This window comes from Lissotriton helveticus, chromosome 6 (assembly GCF_964261635.1).
Source record: "Lissotriton helveticus chromosome 6, aLisHel1.1, whole genome shotgun sequence".
In the NCBI taxonomy this organism is placed as follows: domain Eukaryota; kingdom Metazoa; phylum Chordata; class Amphibia; order Caudata; family Salamandridae; genus Lissotriton; species Lissotriton helveticus.
In genome coordinates this window covers 318,881,374-318,906,468 of record NC_136067.1, presented here as the reverse complement: position 1 = coordinate 318,906,468, position 25,095 = coordinate 318,881,374, and positions in this window count along the sequence as shown.

Sequence of the window (25,095 nt, the reverse complement as noted above, 5' to 3'; positions counted from 1 at the left end):
AAGATTTAGGCCGGAATGTAGGAACTCGATGAGCTCGTTCAATTTCAAAGTCTTTCTGAAAGGAAATCTGGAAAACAGAAGGACTCCAATGATACAAAAAGTCTATCAGTGATGACGCTGATTTCTCTGCATCCTAGGGTAGACCAAAAATAAGCAAATTGCTTCTGCAATTTCGATCTTCCTGCTCCGTAAGATCTCTCCTTAACGCAGACATAGAATGTTCCATCTGTTGAAGCGATTTAGAGTGTTGTTGCTCAGTATCTTCCACACCACTTATCCTTGATTGAGCAGCAGAAACACTAAGTGATAGGGATTTAAAGTCATTTCTGATTGCTGCGACCTCAACTTGAAGTAGGTCAGTATTAGTTTTGGTCGACTGCGCAATATCATGAACAGCGTTTAAACGAGACAAAATAGTATCCAACGTAGTACCAGCGTCTTTCTGAGCTAGCTCCGGAGTAGGAGAAATTTGCTTAGATCTTTTAAGGTTACTCTTCAGGTTTTTGGATTTGGGAGAAAGGCCCATGTTGTCAGCCATTAGAGTATGCAAGAGAAAAAATTCATAAACACATAGCTTATAGAAACTCCGTTGGAAGAATTCCAGTCACTTCACAAAACAAAAAACAACACCCTGGAATATATTAGTTTACACAGTATAGGGATAAACACTGACTGATTTACAAAAAAGATCTCAACATAATGTCGCCACTGAGACAGCTTAGTGAAAAAAAGGTCAGCAGACACCTATTAGGAAAAAGCATCAACAACATTGCACTCAAAATACAGATGCCGCCATTTTGTGGCGAACTGACACAGCGCAGGTTCACATGACTGATAATTAGGTCTTCATTGGAGCTCCATTATACGCCTGAGACAAAGGAAAATCTCCTTCAGAAAGACCTAGGCACCACAGTCATAATTATTGCCTCCTCAATGATTGCCAGAAATGTGTCAGGTACATAGTGCATCAACTGAAGTAAAATACTAGCGCCACCTCCAAAACACAAAATGGCGAAAATATTGCAGAGATGGGTGCCACAACGTAAGGATCTTCAAACCGGGCAGTAGGAGCAGCAAAAGAGACACAGACTGCTCACCTTCTATTCCAGTGCATGTATCACCATTTCAGAGAAGCCGGTCACGTTTGGGGACCACAAGCCTCTACTTCATTGTAATTCCAAGAAGTGAAAAAGGAGAATCCCTTGCAGAGAAACCCAGCCAATATAACAATGAAGGAACACCTCTTCACTAGAGGACCGCGCAGGACTCAGGCAAAAGGCACAGCGTCTGAAGAAAAACGCGAGCGCCGCCACCTGGACAGAAAATGTTGGCCGCCCGCGAAAATCCAGAATGGTACCGCGACGAAGGGACACTCAACCCGGACAGCGGGAGCAGCAAAAACAGCACAAACTGCTCACCGCTGATTCTGGTAACGATAATTCCAGTTTCCGAAAAGTTTCACCGAGTGTGGGGACCGCATTCTGCCTTGCCGGCCTCTGTCACCCCAGAGCTCAAGCGCGACCGGCAATTAGAAAGCTGCGCGCAAGCCACGTCCCCCCTCTACCCTTGATTAACTCTTGGCCAAGACCGTTTCTTTTACTTTGTTGAAAATTACAAGGGCTACTCACATGGAGACTATTCCTAAAATATATTCTGGTCTATACCTATCTACAAAACACCCTCTCAATTTCCCCCTTCACAGTCACGTATCCTGAAGCTCTAACAATTGCCCACACAAATATTCAATAAATACCAATTAAATGAAATGAATTAAACTTCTATTTTTCTTACTCTCACCCTCATTCCTCATAAAGAACTAAATATTGATCTTCAATATCATTCTAACAGTCTGTCCCCAGTTCTTCAACAATACCTTCTTACCCCACCTTATGAAACATGTAGCTGCAAGAACCCTTTCTAGAGAGGAGAGACAAAGGCCAGACAGGGGATACCGGGCCCCAACCATGGTAACTGACACAGTTTGCCATTGGTGTCCTGGGACCTTCCTTTTATGGCTCAACAAAGTGATCCACATAGACTCTTCTGCACTTGACCAGCAAGATAGTGAGGGTGAGCAGTCCAAGGCATCACAGAGAGGTAGTGTGGGCGATAGAGACTCAAAAATACACAATCACCCCAATGCTTGCCTTTTTAGTAAAATATATTTATTTTATTCACAATCAAGATTAATATGCACACACGGAGTAAGCAATTCTACAGGGATGCACTACAGTTTTACAGGATTTTCCACATAATGAAAACATGAAAGTAATTGCAATGAAAGCTCAGGTGCAGGCAAAAATGTGGCAGCGAAGTGGCTTCCTCACCTTTTGTGATTTATAGGTCATTCCATAGTAAATGACTATACCGTTTTTGTGTCGGGATAGAAGGGCTTGATAATTTGTCCTAGTCAGTGTCTCAGGCGCATGGATTTGCACGACGTAGTGTTGCATAAACTGAGCCTCTCCACAGCTCTACAGGGTTTGTGTTCACACTCACGGGTGACATGAGTGAACGTTCAATGCACCAATGCTTTAATGAAAAGGTCTGGTTTTAGTAGACTTGTAGAACCCCACCCAACACATAGTTGAAATTGTGTCAATGATTTAGGGTTACTAACCGCCCCTATACAATGACGATGATTTGAAACAAAACCTGTTTTGTCTTCTCAATACCACACACACAAACTGCACTAGGAAAGCCACTTTAACTAAAAAGAGTATTTATTTCAACACTTGTATGCTGTTTCTCAAAACATCTAAAACAACCACACAGAGTACGAATAAAACACCACAAATGCTTGTTGCAAAAAACAAGAATAAAATAAAAAGTTCTATCATTATTAAAATGTAATCAAATAGAAACTTAACACCCAAAAACATACTTCTGTGCACTACGCTAGGAGAACACGGAGTAGCATAACTTGCATCTAGATTTTCTTAGGTCGAATGAGCGTACCTCATACCTGTTTACAGCCATAGACTGTAATTATCAGTTTTCAGAGAAGCTGTGTTCACTGCAAAAGGAAAGCATAGGCTTGATAACAACTTTCAGTAGAAAGTACGATCGAGCAGCATCTCTGGAAGTGTAGATCTTCTATGGCTGCATCTTGTGCGATAATATCGGGCAAAGGACATCTCCTAACAAGGGGTCAAGTAGCAACCCTTTTATACCATATCAATTCTCAAATAGAATTTCCAACATCTCCTTAGGAATGTTTAGTATGACAAATGAGCGTCAAGATAATAGTCTAAGACACATTCTCTTAAACACATAAGGTAATAATATTACAATTCTATACTCTATTGGCTATTGTTCTTGCTTGACCTTGAAATTGAGATAACAAGGCACTTGTTCCAGACTGATGTTGAATCATGTATCTTGTTGATGTCTATGTCTGAGTGACTTGATACAGGATCTTGAAAAGATAATGATAACTGCATCAAAGCATGATGTGTTGATGATTCTGCAGAAATAAAGAAAATGGAGCCTTGGCCCACTTAAAATGTAGTCAGGCCTTATAATCTTTGCATCAGTGGTATGCACTCAACGGTAACAAGTAGGGGTAAACTGTTTGGCTCACTTAACCTCATTTTGGCAACTCAATCTCCTTCCCTCCATGGTCAGACAGCTGTTACAGCAGCAGTTCCACTAAAACACTTCAGACAGTCTGCTCTACCATTTTCAGTGGATAGATCTTCCTCCTTTAGTCTGGAGCACTGGTGTAATTATTGAAGTTTATCAGTCACCACAATATACCTGAGCTTTTCTCCACTGTTGTCTCCGAATCGGACAGTCTTGTGGTTGACACTGGAATGTCAGACTAGACCTCCACTCAGATATGCTCCATTAGGCAATCGTACAGGGAGGTAAGGGGCCGTCGGCACTTACAAGATCTTCTTGGCACTCTACAATGTTTCCTCTGCTCCCTCTAGGTCTATTCTCACCAGGCTCTGTATCTGGGACCTCCGCCATGGGCAGGCAGATGCCTGTGCAGGAAGGCTTTCTTAGCAGACAGGCAGCTCTTGTGGTCACTGGCAGACCCATAGCTTCTTCCAGAAAGCCTTGTAGAAACCAGATGATAGCCACACACCTTCAGGAAACAGGATTTTGGGTATTCTAGTCTTGGAGCATAGCAACTCTTCAAGCAGTGAAGCAGTTGGAACTCTAACAAAGTGGGTAACTTTGGGACTTAATTTTATACACTATTTTCAGACAGGGAATGATGTTTTTCCACTGTCTGGGTTTAGCAAACGGTCTGGTCGCATATTTTTTTCACAGTTTGTTTTTCCTTGGTAGCACAAACAGATACTTTCTGCAAGGTGAGGGCTTCTCACAGCAGGGAGAGATGTTGCTGCCTCCACGCAAGAGTTCCCACGAAATGAGCACAATAAGTGTGAAGCTCAGCACTTGGCTCTCATCATCTTCCAGGATGGGCCACTCAAAGAAAAACAAGAAACCTAGGATCTCTCCAGAATCTTCTCTTTCATTAGCATCTGTCTGTGCTAACTCAACATCATTCCCCCACCATTGACCAAATGGAAGTGTTTAGGAAGGACTAATCTATAATCCCTTGCTAAAAAGGTCCCAAATAATTTCTAAAGGTAAGCCTGTTTCCACCCCTCCACATTTCTGTGTCCATAGATTCACCCTCCACAGGCAATACACTTCAGCTGTTGGGGAGCATCTTCACAATCTCCATCTTGTGCCATGTCAGACCATTGATACATGCACACTCACACAGGGCAGTCAGTGCAGGGTCTGGCATGGCAAGAATGGAATTTTACTAGAGAGTATCTGTAGGAATTCTGCTCATATTCTTGAACAAGTAAAAAAGGCAGGTTCAGCTACCAATTGCTAGAAATACAGCTTGACTGCTCTGTGCCAACCTAGCCGAGGGTGAGCACAGGTTAATTTAGGTTGCATATCTAACTTACTATGACAAGGATTGTGACTCCTGCTTGGACAGGGTGTATACTCTGCCAACCAGTAACCTCAATTTCTAACACCAGGACAAAGACTTGGACTCCAAAGGTCAGTTTGGTGATCCACTGTGCGGCTATAGTGCTACAACAAGCTGCAGGAAAAATGTTCCTGTACTGCCCAGCTTACCAGTGGCGCCTAGACTGGACTTTACTGTTCACCTCTGCCTGATACCCTGGTAGTCTCTAAGTGCCTTTATCAGAGGTTCTGGAGGCTTTAGTAGTATACTCCTGTATGTTTGTGCGCCAAAAGAAAGTTTGGACCCTTTACAAAACTTTCCCTCTAGAGTTTTAGTGGGACCCACCTGGAAAAGTAGCCTACTGGCCCTTCCACAGCCTTAGATTGAATTCCCTATTCAATCTATGAGGAGACTTCCACACATCTGAGTAAACAACAAAGTCCCTTTCTGCTTTGGAACTCAGAACATTTTCAGCAAGAGATCTTCAAAGCTCCAAGGTAGCTGCAAGGACAACCTGCTAAAAGTACTCAGCCTTCCGTTCCACACCAGCAGAGGGTAATGGAAACAAGTATACGCTCCATACCTCTAGCCTATAAAGGCTGAGTCCAGGTGACTGTTGCCCTTAACAAGACAGCAGTGTCTTGGATAACTTTTCATTGATTCTCCTCATGCTAAGTAACTAACGTAGTCATGGAATCACCTAAGTAACTTATAAGAGATGAAGAGGCAATAGATGGAGGATCTAATGACACAAAAAACTCAAAATAGAAGACCTCAGTGGTAAAGGATGGGATAAAGTTAGAGCATTGGCGGATCAATTATTTAACTTGATGCCCTTTAAGACAGAAACCTTTATAATTGGAACCTTTATAAAGAGAAAGGAAGAAGACATTTTTATGAGGAATGTATGTATTTATAGCTTTTTGTAGAGTCTCTGAGTGCTCAATGAGGATGTAAATGTAGGAATATCGTAGAGGTGTTATGAGGAAAACAGAAAAGCATTGGATCGTAGGGAGTGATGATTTGCATTTGCCTCTTTGCATCTGATAAGATGTCAAAGCATTAGGATGTATAGAACAGAAAGTCATATAAGTGCTCAAATGCGATGTAGCACTAACTTGTCTTGGGTGGCTGAGTCAAACCACTTTGAGTACGGCAGGTGTCTCGGAGCTACAACACTTGGCAGGGCAAGATGGACTCCACCAATATGAATACTAGAAACGCTAACTCAATTTTTGGGCAGTTAACATTAGACGGGGGAATGGAGTAGCCTGTAGATTTAATGAGTATGTAGTCAGCAAGCTAAATTGCACAGAAGGGAGCAAAGAGAGAAAAAATTGTCAACACAAAACAGAATGGGGCATTTGAGATTACAAAAGTGAATAACATTTGCTGAAATACAAGACCAATTGGCATCCCAGTAGTTGTATTTACAAAACTGTTTGTTCCCTCCTAGAACATGCTTCAATTACTCAGTTTAATTGCTTACATTATCACTCGATTAATGCGAGAGGATATGATCTTGGTTATTCCACTGTAGTCAAAAAATAATCCAAATGCATATCCTGTAGACCCATAATTCCTCCCAGTACCAATGGAAATTGATTCTATCATATGGCGCTTCCTCAAGCAGGCACTAAAATCCATGGGAGGTGTAAATGCCTTTACATCTCTGTTATTTGCCCTGATAATAGAGCTATTTGTACAAGTGATGTGTTCACAGCCCATCATACAAGGAGTGCACTGAGGAGTTATAACTGTCCCTATGAACGGATGATGTGTTGGTTGCAATCACTAACTCAGATATGTCATTACTCCGTCTTATCCAGAACTGAGAAACACTGAAAAAGTATTGGGGTCTGAAGAAACCTGGTGAAATCGTCCTGTATCACTCGTTCCATCAGATAGAACAGTTAGAGAGCCATCATGAGTAACTCTAGATCAGTATCACAGCAGTGACAAGTGCCTACCTCAGATAATCTGGATCAGGATAAAGCAAGGTTTTCTCAAAGTCCTTTGGGTTTGGACCCATGATTCCCTCTGGATAAGAAAAAAACCCAGATTGTTAAAATATTGAGGTCAGGAAATTCCCAGCATGTAATAAGTGCGCTTTACAGATTATATCACTGCAAATAGCCACTGTGGAGGTTCCACTGTATTGTTAATACAATCTTACCTCAATGTCCCACACCCTGATCACCATTTCATCTTGGGCTGGTGAGGATTAGACAGTAGACAGATTAGGATAGGATAGGATATAAGTTTATATATCGCTCGAATGCCGTGGCATCTTGGCGCTGATGTAAGTGGAAATGGTGCAATCTACATTATCAGATTATATTGAGACAAACAGTCATGTCTTCAGTTCCTTCCTAAAGAGTCGTCTATTAGATTGAAACCGAATGGATGTAGGCAGTTCGTTCCATAGCTTTGCAGCACTTTGCGAAAAGGTCCGTCCCCCCCATCTTACTCTCCTGATTCTACTAATCTGTAGGAGGCCTAATTTATAGGATCTTAAGAGACGGGCTGGGAGGTAAGGCCTAAACATTTGTTGAATGTCTTTAGCGCCTCCTCCATAAGTAGCTTTAAGGTCCAAACACAGCGCCTTAAATTTCACCCGTTGCTGTAAGGGAAGCCAATGAAGTGCTCTTATTCCGGCGGAGGTTGATTGGCCTCTTGGTATTGTCAGGAGAACCCTGGCAGCCGCATTTTGTATGGATTGCAACCTACTCATCAGTGTTTGTTTATTCCTAACAGCAGGCCATTATAGTAATCTAGCTTGGCCAATAGTAAAGCTACTACCACTGTCTTTTTGCAAATCCTGTCCTATAAAAGGAAAGATCTTTCTAAGCGATTTTATAAGAAAAAAGCAGGACGAGGAAAGGCTATTTACCTGGGCGGAAAAATTTTACTGACTGTCAAAAATGACCCAGAGGTTTCTAACCTTAGAGACTGGGCTGAGGCATATTCCAGCTCTCACTGGCCACCAGGAATCATTCCATACAGAGGGCCCTTGACCAAACTCAATGATCTCAGTCTTGTCAGTATTGATCTTTAAAAAGCTATGGTTCATCCATGTGATGAATTTATCCAAACATGTATGGAACCTGATAGCCGTGTCTTCAGGTTGTTTGTTTATTGAGATTATCAGTTGGGAATCATCTGCATATGAAACCAACGCAAATATGTGTTTCTTGACTAGTTTCGCCAGGGGCATAACATAAATAATAAACATGGTAGGTGACAGTGCTGACCCCCGTGGAACCCCACAAGGCAGGTGAAAACTCTCTGACTGCATGCCCTCCCATTACAAACTCTGTTCTCTGACTTCCAAAAATGACAAAAGGAGAGACAGAGCTGACCCATCAGTGCCAACCTCCTGCAGCCTCCGCACTAATACCGTATGGTTCACGGTGTCGAAGGCTGCCGACAGATCTAATAAATCCAGAACTGCCTTACCCCCTCTTTCCACCAACCTCGGACTGCAAATTGTTCCCTCTTCATTCACCTCATTCATTGTAAACGAGAATTCACACCAGCATATTAAGTAAAGGGGTTCGAGGACCGGAGGAAGGGCATTGTACAAACATAGGCCAGATGTTAAAAGTGTGGAGTACAAATCCATGTTAAACCATTCTGCACAAGAACAATTTTCATTATGACCAAATCAGACACTTAGTCATGCTTTCAACAGGAGAACAAAAGCTGCCCCTTTACTTATCTCATTTGAGAAGCTTCTACAAAAATAATTCAAAACATTCGATCTTATACAGACACATGAACATACATTTTAGAGGAGATGAGAGGATCCATTGGCTTTCTCTTTTAGTGATAAAGCATATGCCACTGTGAAATTACAGCCAATAATACAACTAAACAAATTGTAAGGAAAGAATGCAAGTGGTATTTCCCAGTTGAATGGCATTACACACCTGCAAGTTTACATTGGTTCAGTGTCAAATATTTAGACTGCAGGTAAAGTTAACATGTAGAGAAAGGGACCTGTTACATACCCCTTGTGTATGCAGTTTACTAAATAATTTAAAGCAACATATGAAACATTCTTTTTCACTGTATCCCTCGATGGAGAGCTAATTATCAGGGTCATTAACATGAGCCTGCTGCAGTGCCGGTTGATCAATAAGTCCTATCACATATATTAGGTAAGTTGCATGGCGTCCTTATCATTCGTGGCTTTAGGTATAACCCTTGGCAGTGATTTTAGACTCCTAGAATTCTCAGATCACATGGCATTTCCTCTCTGACGAACCCAATAAAATCCCATCACTGTTGATATTCAATTTGATTCAGATGGAGGTACAGACGCTGCGAGTTGAAATTTTTAGTAGGTGCACAAAATATTACTAATTCAGCGGTTTCCTATCGAAAATGAAGAATTCAACATCTATCATAAATTAACTGGCATTTCATTTCTTACATCTTGCACCAACTCCATTCCAACCACACAAAAACTGATACTGTTTCCTAAGTTTTGTTCACTAACGTCTGTGACCTTTCTTCAGTCGTTTCACCTATTCCCATTAACACAAACGGCATAACAACCTCATATTTATAATGGGCAGTTTTCATAATACATATTATACTACATTATTCTTTGGCTAGGGTGTGCGCATGCGTGAACGTGAATAAGTGCGCCTCACGCTCTCATGAGTGCACGCACGTGTGTTTGTTAAGTTGATATTTAGCTTTTCCTATTTTCTGCCATCTGCCTATAGAAGTTTGCACTTCTGTCTGCACTTCTCGGTTCTGTGCAAACTTTTCAACTTTAATGGGAAGAGATAATCCCAGCTCTGAGTTGTTGCCAAAGTCTGGCTATTGCTGTAACACCTGTGGCTGCCCTTGGACAGAGCTGGCTTCACCATCTTGCTTCTGGTATTCTATTTATCCAATAATCACAAGCACCTTGGACTTGCTTTAGCATTGTAAGGCAACAGAAAATCCTCCGACTTGTGGAGGACAAGAGAAATCCACTGCTGGAGGGTTTCTCCTCCGGTGGAAAACCTACCAATTGAATTACCTTTGGCAGCGATATTGTGTGATAGTGGTAATTCTGCTGACTAGAGCCCTGCAACAGAGTAGTTGGTACTTCCTCCAGAACCTGGAACACCACCCATTACTACCCTACTATAAACCAACAAGGGCTGGGCCCTACATATTACCCGCCCTTGTTAAAGGGATGTTTAAGACCAGGGGAACCTTTACAAACTAAAGGATAGGCCTAGTGCCTCCTCCACCTGCTGGAGGTGTCTTGAATGATGATTCTGTCTTGCTATGCCCTAGAACTAGGCCAACTAAAAGCTGCCTTTTCAGGACTCTAAGTGCCATGAAATACATGCAGCTTAGCCTGATAAACGTTAATCAATCAATCGAATATTAGATTGGTAGAGCGCTTCTTGCCATCAGTGAGGGTATCCAGGCACAGGCAGGGTCCAGTGATTAGCCAAAAAGCCAGATCTCGGGGGGTGACTGGCAGCTGAAGGAAATGGCTGCCGCCTTGTAGAGCTGTGGACCTCCGGGGGCTGAAAACAGAAATGCGGTGCATTTATCCGTGACTTGCCCACTGAAACTCACCTGCAGGTGCATCAGAACTCTGTCCGCACTCGTGGAGTGACTTGCCCAGCCTGCAACGCCTTCTCTATTGCCTGTGACGGCGAGATCCCACCAGCGGCCTATGACCATACCGATACCGGGGACTGGCATTGGTACAGCGTCCAGCGCCAATGTGTGCAGGCGCGGGCCCAGCAGCGCTCACTGACGAAGTGCGCCCTGGGCTCCTGAGCGAACATGCAATTCCACCTCCCGGTACCTCCTGACCAGTGACTGCAGCTTCAACCGTGTGACAGGACACCTGCAGAGCTGCGAGAAGAGGGTCCCGTCAGCCTGCTGTGTCCCGCGGTGGAGAGGAGTGACTGTCCTCCACGCCTATTCTAAGGTACTATCTGATCAATAGGCGCCATTTGTCACCGCGGGAACCCTTATTGAGACTATCACGCTCCAACTTGGGCGCGCAGCTGACCTATGAACTGTGGTGTGCTTGATGGACCTTCAGTGCGCTAGGCCGTGGGTGTGAACACCGGCTTTGATCTGGGTGTCGCTCCTGGCGTATAACCCCGCTGCGGATCGCTCCTGCCTGGGGCTATCATAGGGCCCTTGAGCTGCAGTGGTTTTGATTGGGGTGAACTAGGGACCCACACCACGACTTGACAGGCATCCGGACCAGCAAATACTTTGAAGTTTGGGGGACGTCGCCATCTCCATCCGCGACCTGGACCACAGCTCAACACAAGAACGCTACGCTTCGTGCTCTGCACTCGCCCCGGCTTCTGCCCTATGCTCCAGTGCCACTCCAGAAACTACAGTGAGACGCAGTGGATCGCAGGAAAACTGACAGGCCGGGTGCGCCACTAGGTAACATGGTCAGGCATCGGTAAATACTGCTTCTAGGGGCCAGGCACGATGGGGGGCCAGGCCAACTAATGACCCAACAGAAAAAATTGGAGAAATATACCCACTCTAAGCCAGAAAAAGATGTGAACGATCGTACTGAGGCTGAAGCGGCCTCTGCTAAAGAGACTACTCCAGGGAAAGAGATCACACTACAGGACATCATGTCCACCCTAAATAAGGTTCATACCTCTCTAGAATCCTGCATAGACACTGTGACCATTGAACTCTCACTTATCCGTGCCGACTTCAGAAATCTGAGTACCCGTGTGACAGAGGTCGAATCAATAACAGTCACTGTGAATGCAGACACAGCTTCACCTAAGAAGCAAGTGCAACGTCTGAAACTAGACAACAAGACCATGTCACAATAATGTACGCATAGTGGGGGTGCCAGAGGACACATGAGGCCCTGCCCTGGATCTCTTCATGGAGGATCTTGTCAAGACTCACCTGCAGCCCAGGGGTCTCTCTAATTACTTTTCGTTCGAACAAGCCCATCGGGTCCCCGGGGGCAGGCCCCGGCCTGGGACTCCTCCGTGGCCTATACTGGCATTCATTTTTAATTTTCGCAACTGTGACCTTATCCTCCAGATGGCGAGACCATTGAACTCTCACTTATCCGTGCTGAATTCAGAAATCTGAGTTCCCGTGTGACAGAGGTCGATTCAATAACAGAAATCTGAGTTCCCGTGTGATAGAGGTCGAATCAATAACAGCCACCGTGAATGCAGACCCAGCCTCACTGAAGAAGCAAGTGCAACGTCTGGAACTAGACAACAATACCATGCCGCAATAATGTAAGCATAGTGGGGGTGCCGGAGGACACAGGAGGCCCTGCCCTGGATCTCTTCATGGAGGATCTTGTCAAGACACACCTGCAGCCCAGGGGTCTCTCTAATTACTTTTCATTCGAACAAGCCCATTGGGTCCCCGGGGGCAGGCCCCGGCCTGGGACGCCTCTGTGGCCTATACTGGCATTAATTTTTGATTTTCGCAACTGTGACCTTATCCTCCAGATGGCGAGAGCTGCCCCGCCAATTGGATTTCAACAAAGTACAATTACCTTTTTCCCCAATTACACAGCGGCAGTGGCCAAACAACAGCGGTGAAGCAAGAACTCAGAAAACGTGATCTCAAATATTCAATGCTATTTCCAGCAAACTTAAGGGTGGAATCAGATGGAAAAGCAGGTTTCTTTACCAATCCAGAGGACGCACAGGATTGGCTGGAGGGATGACGTCAGGTCCAACATCGGGGGAAGACCCGGTCGGATATCAATCAGGACAGCGATCCATGACCCAGACGGCAGACTCGTCGGAAACAGAAACTCGACCAGAGGAGGACAGAACTAGTCATGCTGGACACTTGTTATGTGAAAGACTTTACGTGAACTACTACTCTTTAAAGCCGTATTGACGCCAACAAACACAGATGCATGATGTCGGGGCACAGATAGAATGAGAAAGGCACTACTAGTTCCTTCAACGGCCCAAAGAGACGGGATACTAGTGATGGACAAGTGACTATCGATCCGTTGTAAGTCTTTATGTGAGCAAGAGAATCATGGCATCTCACAAAATGTTATTGCATAATAGTCGCAAGGGTAATTAATTCCCTGTTTAAGCCCCCGAGGGACACAGTGAGGGCTCTACCTCCCCACACACAGGTACCGAGTAATATGTATTAGACACTCTGTAAAGTTGGGGTGGCGGGCAGTTCAACAACCATCTTGCAGGGAGGGGGGAGGGATTTGGGATTTTCGGGGAAAGTTCATATATTTTGACTGTTCTTGGTTTTATTTGTTCTTTGGCACACAATCTATCCGCTCATACCATTCCTGCAATGTCTTACAGCAATCTGATTGGCACTGCACAAGAAACACACTGGCCCCACGCCGCAGTCACATGAGCCCATAATACTTTTGGCACCCTCCAGACAGCATCTGCCAATCATCTCCTGGAATGTCAATGGTCTTCAGGATAAGCTAAAGAGGGAGCTAGTTCTACAGTAACTGAAACATAAGGCACCAGCAATTACCATACTGCAGGAGACCCACATAACAGGGATAGTCTGCAGAGCCCTAGATAGGTGGGGTTTTAGATTGGCTACCCACTCAAAATTCACACCTGGTTAGAGGGGGTTGGGAATTCTCCTGAAGAAACAATATCCAATCATAGTTAAGCACACATATACTGACGATCAGGGCCGCTTTGCGGCGATCTCGTGTCAGTGGGAAGGGCGTATAGTAAATGTAGTTTCTGTCTACATCACGCCCGCGCTTCACTCCTCAGCTTTCCCGGCACTCAGCGAATTCCTTCTCCGACTCCCACAGGGCTATTTATTAATAGGAGGTGATTTCAACGCCACTTTGAATGACACTTTAGATCGTACACCCCCTCGACAGCAACACTGATCACACTCTGCACTAACCGACTTCCTGGACGCAACAGGTATGGTGGACATTTGGCGCTCCCATTTCCCCCTGACACAACAATACACCTACTACTCTGGGCGCACAATAGCCTCTCCCGAATCGACTACATACTGGCACCTGCAGCTGAACTGGGAAATTTCCTAACAGTAGCACATTTGCCAAGAGGCATTTCTCACCACTCCCTGGTTAGCACTCTCTACACTTGACACTCCACAGCACAGAACCGTATATTCCCCATATATCCCGTATATTTGAAGTCCCCAAAGATAGGGAAGGGACTAACTGACGCTACCAGATATTACTTCACCGAAAACGCACCTTCTGTCTCCTCCCTAATTGTTCTCTGGGAGGCATTAAAAACAGTGCTTCATGAGCAAGCAATCTCACTAGTCACCCAACATAAGAGCGAGAAAGTCAGAACTGTAGAGACACTGGAACGGGAGGTGGAGGACCTGGAAAGAACCTTAAGTCAGGAACCCTCTGACGCAAACGCCCACCTATTGCAGCTTAAGAAACAGGAGTACAGGGAATTTCTTTAGGAGGTAGTGAAAACGTGACTCTCCAAGACCCAACAAACCATTTATGAAAGTGGGGACAAAGCTGGCAAGATCCTGGCTTGACTTGACAAAAGAGAAAAGGCAGACAGATGGATAACAGAACTTCAACTCCCCACGGGTGGCACAACTTGAGATCTTCAGTGCATAGTAGACCTATTAACACAGCATTTTGAACAGATCTATACCTCCACGATTACAGTCACGCAAGCAGATGTGAAGAAGTTCCTCCGAGATATCAAGCTTCCCAAACTGGAGGAAATAGAATCGCAATCCTTAGAGGTAGAGCTCTCAGTGGAAGAAATCGCGCTGGCAATCGGCAAATTACAGTCGGGTAAAGCGGTAGGACCCAACGGTGTTCCCATCGAATGGAATAAGTGTAACACGACAACACTCACACCATATATGGCAGCGATGTATAAAGCCAGCTTAGAAAAAGGGGAACTGCCATGTGACCAGAGGATGGCGACGATTGTGGCCATCCACAAACCCGGCAAACCAGCACAGGACTGTTCCTCCTACAGACCAATATCACTGATTAACACCAAGGATAAGATATTGGCAAAGGCCCTGGCCAACAGACTTACGCCGCACCTAGCAAAATTGATACACTGGGACAAATCCAGGTTTATGTCCTGGAGAAATACGGCATTAAGTTTCCGGCGCCTTCAAAACATGCTGGGTCGTAGTAATACCATCCAGGAAGAAGCTGTAGTGCTGTCCCTAGAAGCCTGCATAGCCTTCGACACAGTTGAGTGGCCCTTCCTCTTTGATGTTTTCAAAAAACTAGGATTCATACCGAAATTCTGCTCCTGGGTCCGATTACTCTACACTGGTCCTGTAGCCAATGTTGTGGCCAATGGGCATAGATCGAGGGAAATGTCACTACATCGCGGCACAAGAAAGGGCTGCCCGTTGTCGCCCCTCCTTTTTACCTTACTGCTGGAACCTCTGGCGGCCTGGGTACGTCAAGACCTGGTCATCCGAGGACTTAAATGGACTGAGGACCAAGAGCACTGCGTTTCGTTATATGCTGATGATTTCCTTTTATTCATGGCCACTCCTAGACGCTCATTGTCCTGTCTGCTAGATATCTGTAGCTCCTATGGCCGATTTTCAGGATATACGATTAATTGGACAAAATTGGTGCTCTACGTCCTGAAGTCCCCCCCCCCACTCCTCCTAGTAGGTTGCGCAGTAACGGTAGTGGAAGACACCTTTAAGTACTTGGGGATCCACATTACCCAAGACCCGGAAGTGTTTATGACCCTAAATCTCCAAGCCCCTCTGAAATGATTGCAAAAAGATTCCAAGCACTGGCAATCCCTGCCTTTGTCGCTCCTAGGGAAAGCGGCCCTTTTTAAAATGATGGCGCTTCCCCGGTTCATTTACGCCCTTCAAAACACTCCCTTCCCAGTCCCCCAAACCTACTTACAGGCTATTGAGGCGGAAGTCACTAAACTCCTATGGGACAATAAACCGGCCCGCATAGCCATGGTGAAATTATATCTCTCCTGGTATGATGGGGGCATCGCACTCCCTAACATACAATGTTACTATTGGGCCGCCCAACTAATAGTGGTGAACCAATGGATTCACGTCCCCCACACAGACCCTGCCTATGCCCCTGATAACTTACAGCATGGGGCGACGGGGCTACATCTCGCACTCAATAACAAGACCCATCCCATGATGGGCCGACAAACCATACACTTCAGATTTGGAAAACAGTGCACAAAAAGTTAGGCTCGCATGACACATTCACATGACACATTCACACGAGCGACACCCCTATGGGTTACAGACAGGTTCGGAAGGTTGGAAAAAAGTAAATGTTTTCACAACTGGGACCTTATCGGGATATCAAAGATGGGTGACCTCTGGGTTCAGGGAAAAATTATTACTTTTAAGCAACTCCAGACGAGATACGTATTGGCGTCAACAGAATACTTACGTTACCAACAGATTAAACACGCTCTCGAAGCGGCACTCCCCTAGGATACCACCCTGCCTGAGGCATCCCCACTAGAGGACAGATTACTGACAGGCTATTTGGACAAAAGAGCGATCTCCTTAACATATAAAAAATTGGTAATAACATGTCAGACCCGATGGAGAAGCTGAAAGACAAATGGCAGACAGCTCTGGGCGATTTGGATGACACAGATTAGCAGGAGGCGCTGGTGTTCCCCAGAGAGGTAGCGATCACATCCAAACTACGTCTAGTACTGATCAAAATTCTCCACATAATTTATTACACTAGGACTACCCTCTGTAAGATTGGTAAAGTTGACAACCCGTTCTGTTTGCGACAATGTGAGGAGGTTGGCACATTTTTCCTTACTATCTGGACATGCCCTGCTATGGTATCATACTGGGAGTCAGTCATGTCCCTGATCACGAGGGTAAGTGGAAACCTAGTCCCTACGGAACCCAAAAGCAGTCTACTTAATATCTGGGACGCAACAGATTTAAATTCAACACTACAGACCTGGGCTACTCTAGGTATCATGATAGCCAAGAGGAATATTGCCAGCCACTGGGGTGGGACATCCACCCATACCTTAGCAGAATGGTGTAGAGACATGGACACTGTTATGGTGGTGAAGAAGACGGTGTATGTGCATAGGGGGTGCACCAAAAAATGGATCACAAAATGGGGAAGATGGAATACCTATACAGGAGATATTTGCGAATTGCCCTCCATACCTCTAGAAAGTGAATACTTGGATATGACCAATATTGCTGATGGTAATGCTATATAAGTCAAAGCTTGAGCGAAACGTTTTTTCTGATGCACATATAAGAGTGCCAACACTGTATAAACGTAAGTGGACCATATCATTCATATGTGACGTGTATTGCGAAATACTGATTGTGCCTTCTTATTTCCAGAAATAAAAATTTAAAAAAAATAAAAAAAGCCAGACCTCCAGGAGCTTTCGGAAATCTGAAAGAGATGGGAAAGTCAGTAGATGAAAGGGTAGCTTGTCCCATGTCTTCGCTGCTAAGTCGGAGAAGGAGCGATCTCCGCTTCTGCTACATCTGATGATAAACTTGAACAATAAGTTATATAAATAGGCCCTAACTGCCATTGAAATCCACTGTTATTCTTGGCTCCATTGTACAGATCTCTCTAGAGCAGCATGAGCCAAGAAACGCAATGCAGTTCATCATTTTAATTCCTGGAAAACTGGCACTCTTGAGCCTGTGCTGATTCTCATTAGCCAGCTGCTAGCTTGAACAACTGCTTTACACTGTGCAGATTTTCATATAAAATGTCATCCTAGCATTTAGCATGTTCTTCACCAATGTATGTATGCATAGCAAATTATTTATTTTAATTTCTGTGTTTCAATTTACTGCTTTCTGTTTGAATATTGCCCAGCTATATACAAAATTCTGCAACCTCACTCTAATTTCAGAATGGTTGGACAGATGAATATTTGAAAGAGCTCATACTTCTCTTTACCGGCTGTGTGCTGCTGTCCTTTCCTCTCCACCACCATCAGGTCACTGCTTCTGTTGGGCTACGCGAAGCGCACAATTGCCGCCTGAGGACTACATTTCCTGACATTCCTTGCGGCGCGCACGTCGCGCACCGTATCCTTCAACGCCAGGAGGCGTTCAAAAGGGGGCTAGGGCTCCCGCCCCACGGGACGCACGACGGTGTGCCCAGGCCGTGCCCGGGCAAAGCCCGGGCCAAAGGCGTGCCCGTCTAAGTCCGTCCGTGACTGACCATGACTGGACTGGGCCACCCCTCTAAGAACCGTCTTGATTTATGCCCTGGGGTAAGCATATGCTTGGTAGAGATTTGAAGGGGAAATAGTCAAGCTTTGTCTGCTTGCTTTGCTTGCGGCTTGGGACTTGCGCATATTGCCTGCTACTGTTTGTATTTGCAATCTTGTTCACGCTGTTTTGTGTTCACGTATAGGCCCAGTAAGGTAACAACTAACCATGAATAGGCGAAAGGGCGCTGCTGGCACCCTTGACACCTTTATCATCAGAGCTGAATCACTTTTAACCCATGAAATTGAGCTGGCGGAGAGACGGCCGTCACTTGATCCCGCCAGGCTACCTACCAATAGACAAGTAAGCTCACCAATTCCCACTTACATGCCACAACCAAATTCAGGTGGTTTAACATCAACTCCTCCTATTAACCCAATAGACTCTGTATTGTCCACTCTGAGTATCCCAACGACCCCTAACCAAGCCGATACTAATAGGCCAGGAATAGCATCAAGACTATGAGCACCAAGACAAGTGGGTGTTCCAAAAGTAAAATCCAAACAGATACAGAGAGCTATTAAAAATGGTTCTAAGAAAGGTATTAGAAAAAAAAAAATAGGAGAACACCCAGCCCACTTAAGGAAACCACAGATGAGTATGAGCAAGAGGTGCCCCTATGTAATACAGTGGGTACCCAAACCGAGGCTGACTGCACCCCATTTTCAGTTTTACCTAGTGAGGGCGTTGGGAGGCAGAACAAATTGTTACATCAACTTTTGAGGCTGTATTAGATCAAATGCTAACCCAGATCATTGAACGGATGGCCAAAAAACTTAGTGATAAGGACACAAAAATAGATCAGTCAAATTTGGCTATAGATCAACTAGGCACTCTAAGACAGAATGTTAAAATAATACTTGAGAAAGGGGTAAAACAATAGCTGAGGTCAGAGTTACATGTATAAGTAGAAGGAAGGATATATGTGGTGGACAAAATCCAGAACCAACTTTGAAGGATAGGTTTAGCAGGGGACAAAACGCAAGGGGCAGGCCAGAGCTAACAGATACTGGTGAGGAAGGTCAAAGTGATGGACTACGCACCCAGGTGGCTGTTGGCCCTTCAAACACGGGTAACGGCTCAGGGATATTACATAGCCCAAAGGGAACTGATATAATTCCCAATGTAGATATTTTAAAGCTACCTCCAGCAGCATGCCCGTATGTTCTGATTCTAGCCGGTGTTTCTACCCTGAAAAGAGAACAGAAAGAATCTTGGCACAATCTCAGAAATAAAGCTGTTGATTGGTTAACCAAGTTTAAAAAATTCAACACACAAAAAATTAATGAAATTTTTATGGTCCGCAGGGTAGGGTGGGTAGGCGAATCCCCCAAGAACATACAAGGGGATTGTATTGTCATAAATGTTAGGCGTCCACATATGGTCCGCAATCTGCTAAGAATTCAGGAGGAGACTTCCGTACAGAGCACTTGCATCTATGCCTTACCCCTGGGTTACTTCTACAGGCCATCTACTGGAAAGTTGGAGTATGACATCGCTGCCCCTTTTTTAACCTTGAACAGATACCAGGAATTATCACCTTTGGAAGCTGTTGATTGCCAACAAATCACAGTGTTCCCTGGGGAAGAAGTATCTGGAACGAGGAAAGTAAAGTCACCAGGGATCCAGGACTTTGTTTTAAACACAGAGGGGCCAGAGATCCCACATATCCGGAAGAATGAGGAAGGGACGCAGGAAGGAGAAGTACAAGAGCGAAAGGATCAGGAGGGTGGGGGAATAGCACTTATCGTCCAGTCTGCTGCACTAGAGCCGCTAGATGAGGCTACAGCAATTGGTGATGTTTGTAATACTAACTGTACTTTGGTAGTTGAGCCCAAGTTGGTTGGTATAGCCGACAACCTACCAATGCTGTGCTTCATCTCGTGGAACGTAGCAGGGCTCAACAAGAACCTCAGAGATTCAGACTGGCACGAGTACATTGAACTGAGTGATATCTGCTTTTTACAGGAGACTTGGGACCTGAAATTTCAAAGGTTTTCTAAATGCTAATTCTATTAGTGGATAACGTTTAAATATGTTAACATCCTTGTGGGACCACCTGAGCAGCCGTAGGGGGTGAGGGTGTTTCTACCCTGCCCCCTTTTTGCATTCTACACGTTTGTTTTTCTGCTTCTTTTGTGCCTCGGTCTACCGAGCACAAGATGGCTGCCCAAACTTCCTGGTTTGGAGTGTTCACTAACCCTGGGCGAAGCACTACGCTACGCTCGCGGAGTTTGCGAAGTTTTCGCAACTTCGCACTACGCGAGCTGCACGTAGCACAGTGCGAACATGCGTAGTGCAGCGTAGCGTAGTGCAGCGGTCATTTTTTGCTTGTTTACGGTCCTGAACGTCATGTTCGCGACCGCGAGCAAGCAACATGACATCCCGGCGAGATTCTCAACGCGAGGAGGTCAGGTTTCTCATTGTGAGTTGTTGCGCATGCTCGCGACCGCTCTCAATGAGAAACTACCTGTTCGCGTAGAGAAAGCTGCCGCTCGAGTAATAATCTACTCGAGCAGCAGAAAACTACAGCTCGCACTGTGCAAGATGCCGTTTTCAATGCTTGCACAGTGCCGGATGCTTGTCCGCACTGTGCAATCATTGAAAACGCATCTTGCACAGTGCGAACATGCTACTACGCAGCTCGCGTAGTGCTACGTGAAGTTCGCGTAGTGCGAAGTGCACTTCGCATAGCTTCGCGTTGCGCTACTTCGTGAACTACGACCAGGGTTAGTGTTCACAGCCTCTCAATGCAGCACATGCTCGGAAAGGTCTGCGCGCAGTCCTGATTGGCTGGCAGTCATCTGTCAACATTCCAAACTGTCCAAACCAAGAAGTGTTGGCCACCATCTTGTTTCTCAGGAGAACTGAGGCACAAGCGAGCCCAAAACAAAAGTGGAAAACTTGAAAATGGGGCAGGGTAGACATCCCCTGACCCCCTAGCCTTTCTCAGGGGGTCCCAGAATCACCCCCGGCAAAAAATATATTTTTTTTTTTCGAAAATCACGTGTTTTTTTCTGGCCCTTGGGGTTCTTCTGGGACCCCCTGAGAAGGGCTAGATGTCCTATGGAAAATTGCATGTTGAAAAACAAGTTTCGGGACCCCCTTTTTCACTGTTTTCCCCTGTGGTACGCTCAGGGAACGCGTACCTGTAAACGCCCCTGTACACGCACCCTGAGCTTACTCCGCAAAACTTTCAAAAAACATTTTTTTTTTTTTGCCCTTCGTGGTCCTTCTAGGCCCCCCTGAGAAAACCTAGGGGGTCAGTGGTTCTCTACCCTGCCCCCTTTTCAACGTTGTCTCCTTTTATTTTTCACCTCTTGTGTCTCGGTTCTACCGAGACACAAAATGGCGGACTCTCCGGACTGTTTTGAATGTTGACAGACACCCGAGAGCCAATCAGCTTTCCGCTCGCGCACTTCCGTGGCGCGCCGGGTGCGCTTACAGGTACGCGTACCCGAAAGCGCTCGAAGCGCGCATATAGATATATAAATGTTTTGAAGTTCATTTTCATAAAAACTACTGGAGCAATTTTCACCAAATATAGAAAAGGCACTTCTGCGTACCAGTCCCTACAATTTTGAAAAGTTTGGTGTAATTCCATTCAGCGGTTCGGGCTGTAGCCGTGTCTGAACGTCCTATTAAAATTAACATGGGGAAAACACCTTTTGGGACCCCCTTTTTTCTCGGCCCCTGCATGACGAATCCCCCCGAAACTTCCAGGGAAGGAGCGGAGCGGAGTTGGCCAAAATTTTGGAAAATTACACGCAAATTCCTCAACCGACGCCAAAGTTATTCCCAATAGAATGTTGCGGATTTCCTATGGAAACTAGGTCCTAACTATATATACCTACTAGCTATTGCCAGTAGGTAATATATATATTTTTATGTATATATATATATATATATTTTTTTTTTTATTACCCTGTACACCCTAAAAAATAATCCCACCCTGGTCCCTTTAAATACCCCTGCATACCCATAATCATAACCCACCCTTACTCCTTAAAATACCCCAGCGCCCTTAAACAGTAACCCATCCTGACCCTAAAAATACACCTTGCACCCCAAAACCAAAACATAGCCCTGAACCCTAAAAAAACACCCTGCACCCCAAAACCAAAACCTAGCCCTGAACCCTGAAAATACCCCTGTACCCCAAAACCCATACCTAGCCCAGATCCCTAAAAATACACCTGTACCCCAAAACCCATACCTAGCCCTGAACCCTGAAAATACACCTGTACCCCAAAACCCAAACCTAGCCCTTAACCCTAAAAATACCCCTGTACCCCAAAACCCACAACTAGCCCTGAACCCTAAAAATACACCTGTACCCCAAAACCTAAACCTAGCCTTGAACCCTAAAAATACCCCTGTACCCCAAAACCCAAACCTAGCCCTGAACCCTAAAAATACCCCTGTACCCCAAAACCCACAACTAGCCCTGAACCCTAAAAATACACCTGTACCCCAAAACCTAAACCTAGCCTTGAACCCTAAAAATACCCCTGTACCCCAAAACCCAAACCTAGCCCTGAACCCTAAAAATACCCCTGTACCCCAAAACCTAAACCTAGCCTTGAACCCTAAAAATACCCCTGTACCCCAAAACCCAAACCTAGCCCTGAACCCTAAAAATACCCCTGTACCACAAAACCCATACCTAGCCCTGAACCCTAAACATACCCCTGTACCCCAAAACCCATACCTAGCCTTGAACCCTAAAAATACCCCCGTACCCCAAAAAGCAAACCTAGCCCTGAACCCCAAAAATACCCCTATACCCCAAAACCCAAACCTAGCCCTGAACCCTAAAAATACCCCTGTACCCCAAAACATATACCCCTATACCCATACTTACCTTATCCTAACATATAAAAAAAAAATGCTTTTACCATTCATGTATTTACAACGAATTTCGTTGTAAATGTATGCGTGGTAAAAGCATATAAAATGTAGTGCCATGCGTTATAATGGCATTGCGGAGTGATAGTAGATTCGTTATAAAAGTATGAGGAGCGATGGTATGTGGGAAGAAAGATAATGGGTGTTTACCCTCTAATTCACCACGGGCTGCCCCAGCCTGTCTCCTGGAATCCCCCAGCCCTGTCACTCACAAACCCAGACAAGGAATACACAACCCAGCAGAGGCAGGCTCAAACGGTTAGGCAAGCAAATACCTGCTTCCTGAAATTGGTATTTGCAAACACAGAATATTAAAATAAACTTTACTAAAATATGTATTTATTATTCTGAGTTCAGGCATACTAAATTCGAATTTCTACCGTGTTCCCTGAGTCAGTTAGGATTATAAAAATTTAATCTAACTGCCAATTCTGGCCTATGAGAACAGGTATCCTTCAATAGTGAAAAATGAAAATGGCTGTAATTCACTATTAGAACATGCTGCACACATCAGAGCATGGTGGCAGGTGCATTCTTCATCCCAAAGGGCATAACCCGGAATTGGTAGTGTCCATCTGGATCAGAGCATGTCCTACCTTATACTTACAATGCACCCTGCCCTAGGGCCTACCATAGGGGTGTCTAATATAAAGCAAAGGGAAGGTTTAGGGACTGGCAAGTGGGTGCACTTGGACAAATTGACATGGCAGTGCTAGACTGCACACAGGCCTTGCAATGGCAGGCCTGAGACACACTTTACAAGCTGCTTCTGTGGGTGGCACAACCAGTGCTGCAAGCCCACCAGCAGCATTTGATTTACAAGCCCTGGGCACACATGCTGCACTGTACTAGGGGCAGACAGGTAAATCAAATAACCTGATCATGGAATAACCAATCAGTACATTAATTTAACATAGGGGGCACTTGCACTGTGGCACTGATTAGCAGTGGCACAGTGCCCAAAGCATAAATCCAGCAAAAACATGTAAAAACAGAGGAGGCAATCTGTCAAAATGGAAGGGAGACTCATGCCAATGATGCCAGGTCTAACATTGAGACTTCAAGGGGTGCCTGCCAACTTACTTGAACAGATAATAAGGCTACATGAAGACAACTATGCAAAAGTAAGATGGGGTTCGAAGGGTGAACTGACAGAAGCAATCCCCATAAAAAGGGGCGTTTACCAAGGATGCGTACTGGCACCTACATTATTTTCATTGTGTGTCAACGATATCCCAAATTCTTTGAATGGCTGTAAAAATGACGCACCCAAACTGGGGAGTGAATTGGTGTCAGCACTTTTATTCGCTGATGACACCATATTAATATCACAAACACCCAAGGGATTACAACGCCTAATAGACTCTTTCCATACATTTTGCAAAATGGAAGGCCTCGAAATTAACATCAGTAAGACCAAATACATGGCCATAAACTCTCACAAAACCTTTCAGGAAAATATAGCTTTGAATGGCCAAAATTTGGAATATGTACAGAGTTTTAATTATTTGGGTATATCATTGGATACAAAGTTATCATGGAAGACACAAATAGAAAAAAGCAAGATAACCCTGAGCCAAAACTCACTACCCATTATGAAAAGACACAGGGATAGCTTTTACAAGGCTGTTTCTCCAACAAAAACATTTTGAGTTGATACATCAATGATGTCTTGATGACCTGGCAAAGAAGCATTGAAAGTGCCAAGAAATTCCTTATATGGTTTACTAACCAGAACCGATACTTAAAATTCACATAAGCTATATCCAATACAGAACAAACCCTTTTGAACATCCACATTTTTCAAGATACTGTCTTCCTTGAGATAGATGTCCATCACAAAACAAGCAAGGGTCTAATCCTTCAAACTACAGGAACAGCTGTACCCTCATAAAAATAGTAAACACAGTAAAAAAAAAAGCACAAAACATTAATTAAAACAAATATTTATAGAGATCAATGAATTAAGGTACCAAAACTCACCTGCCAACACATGTTCA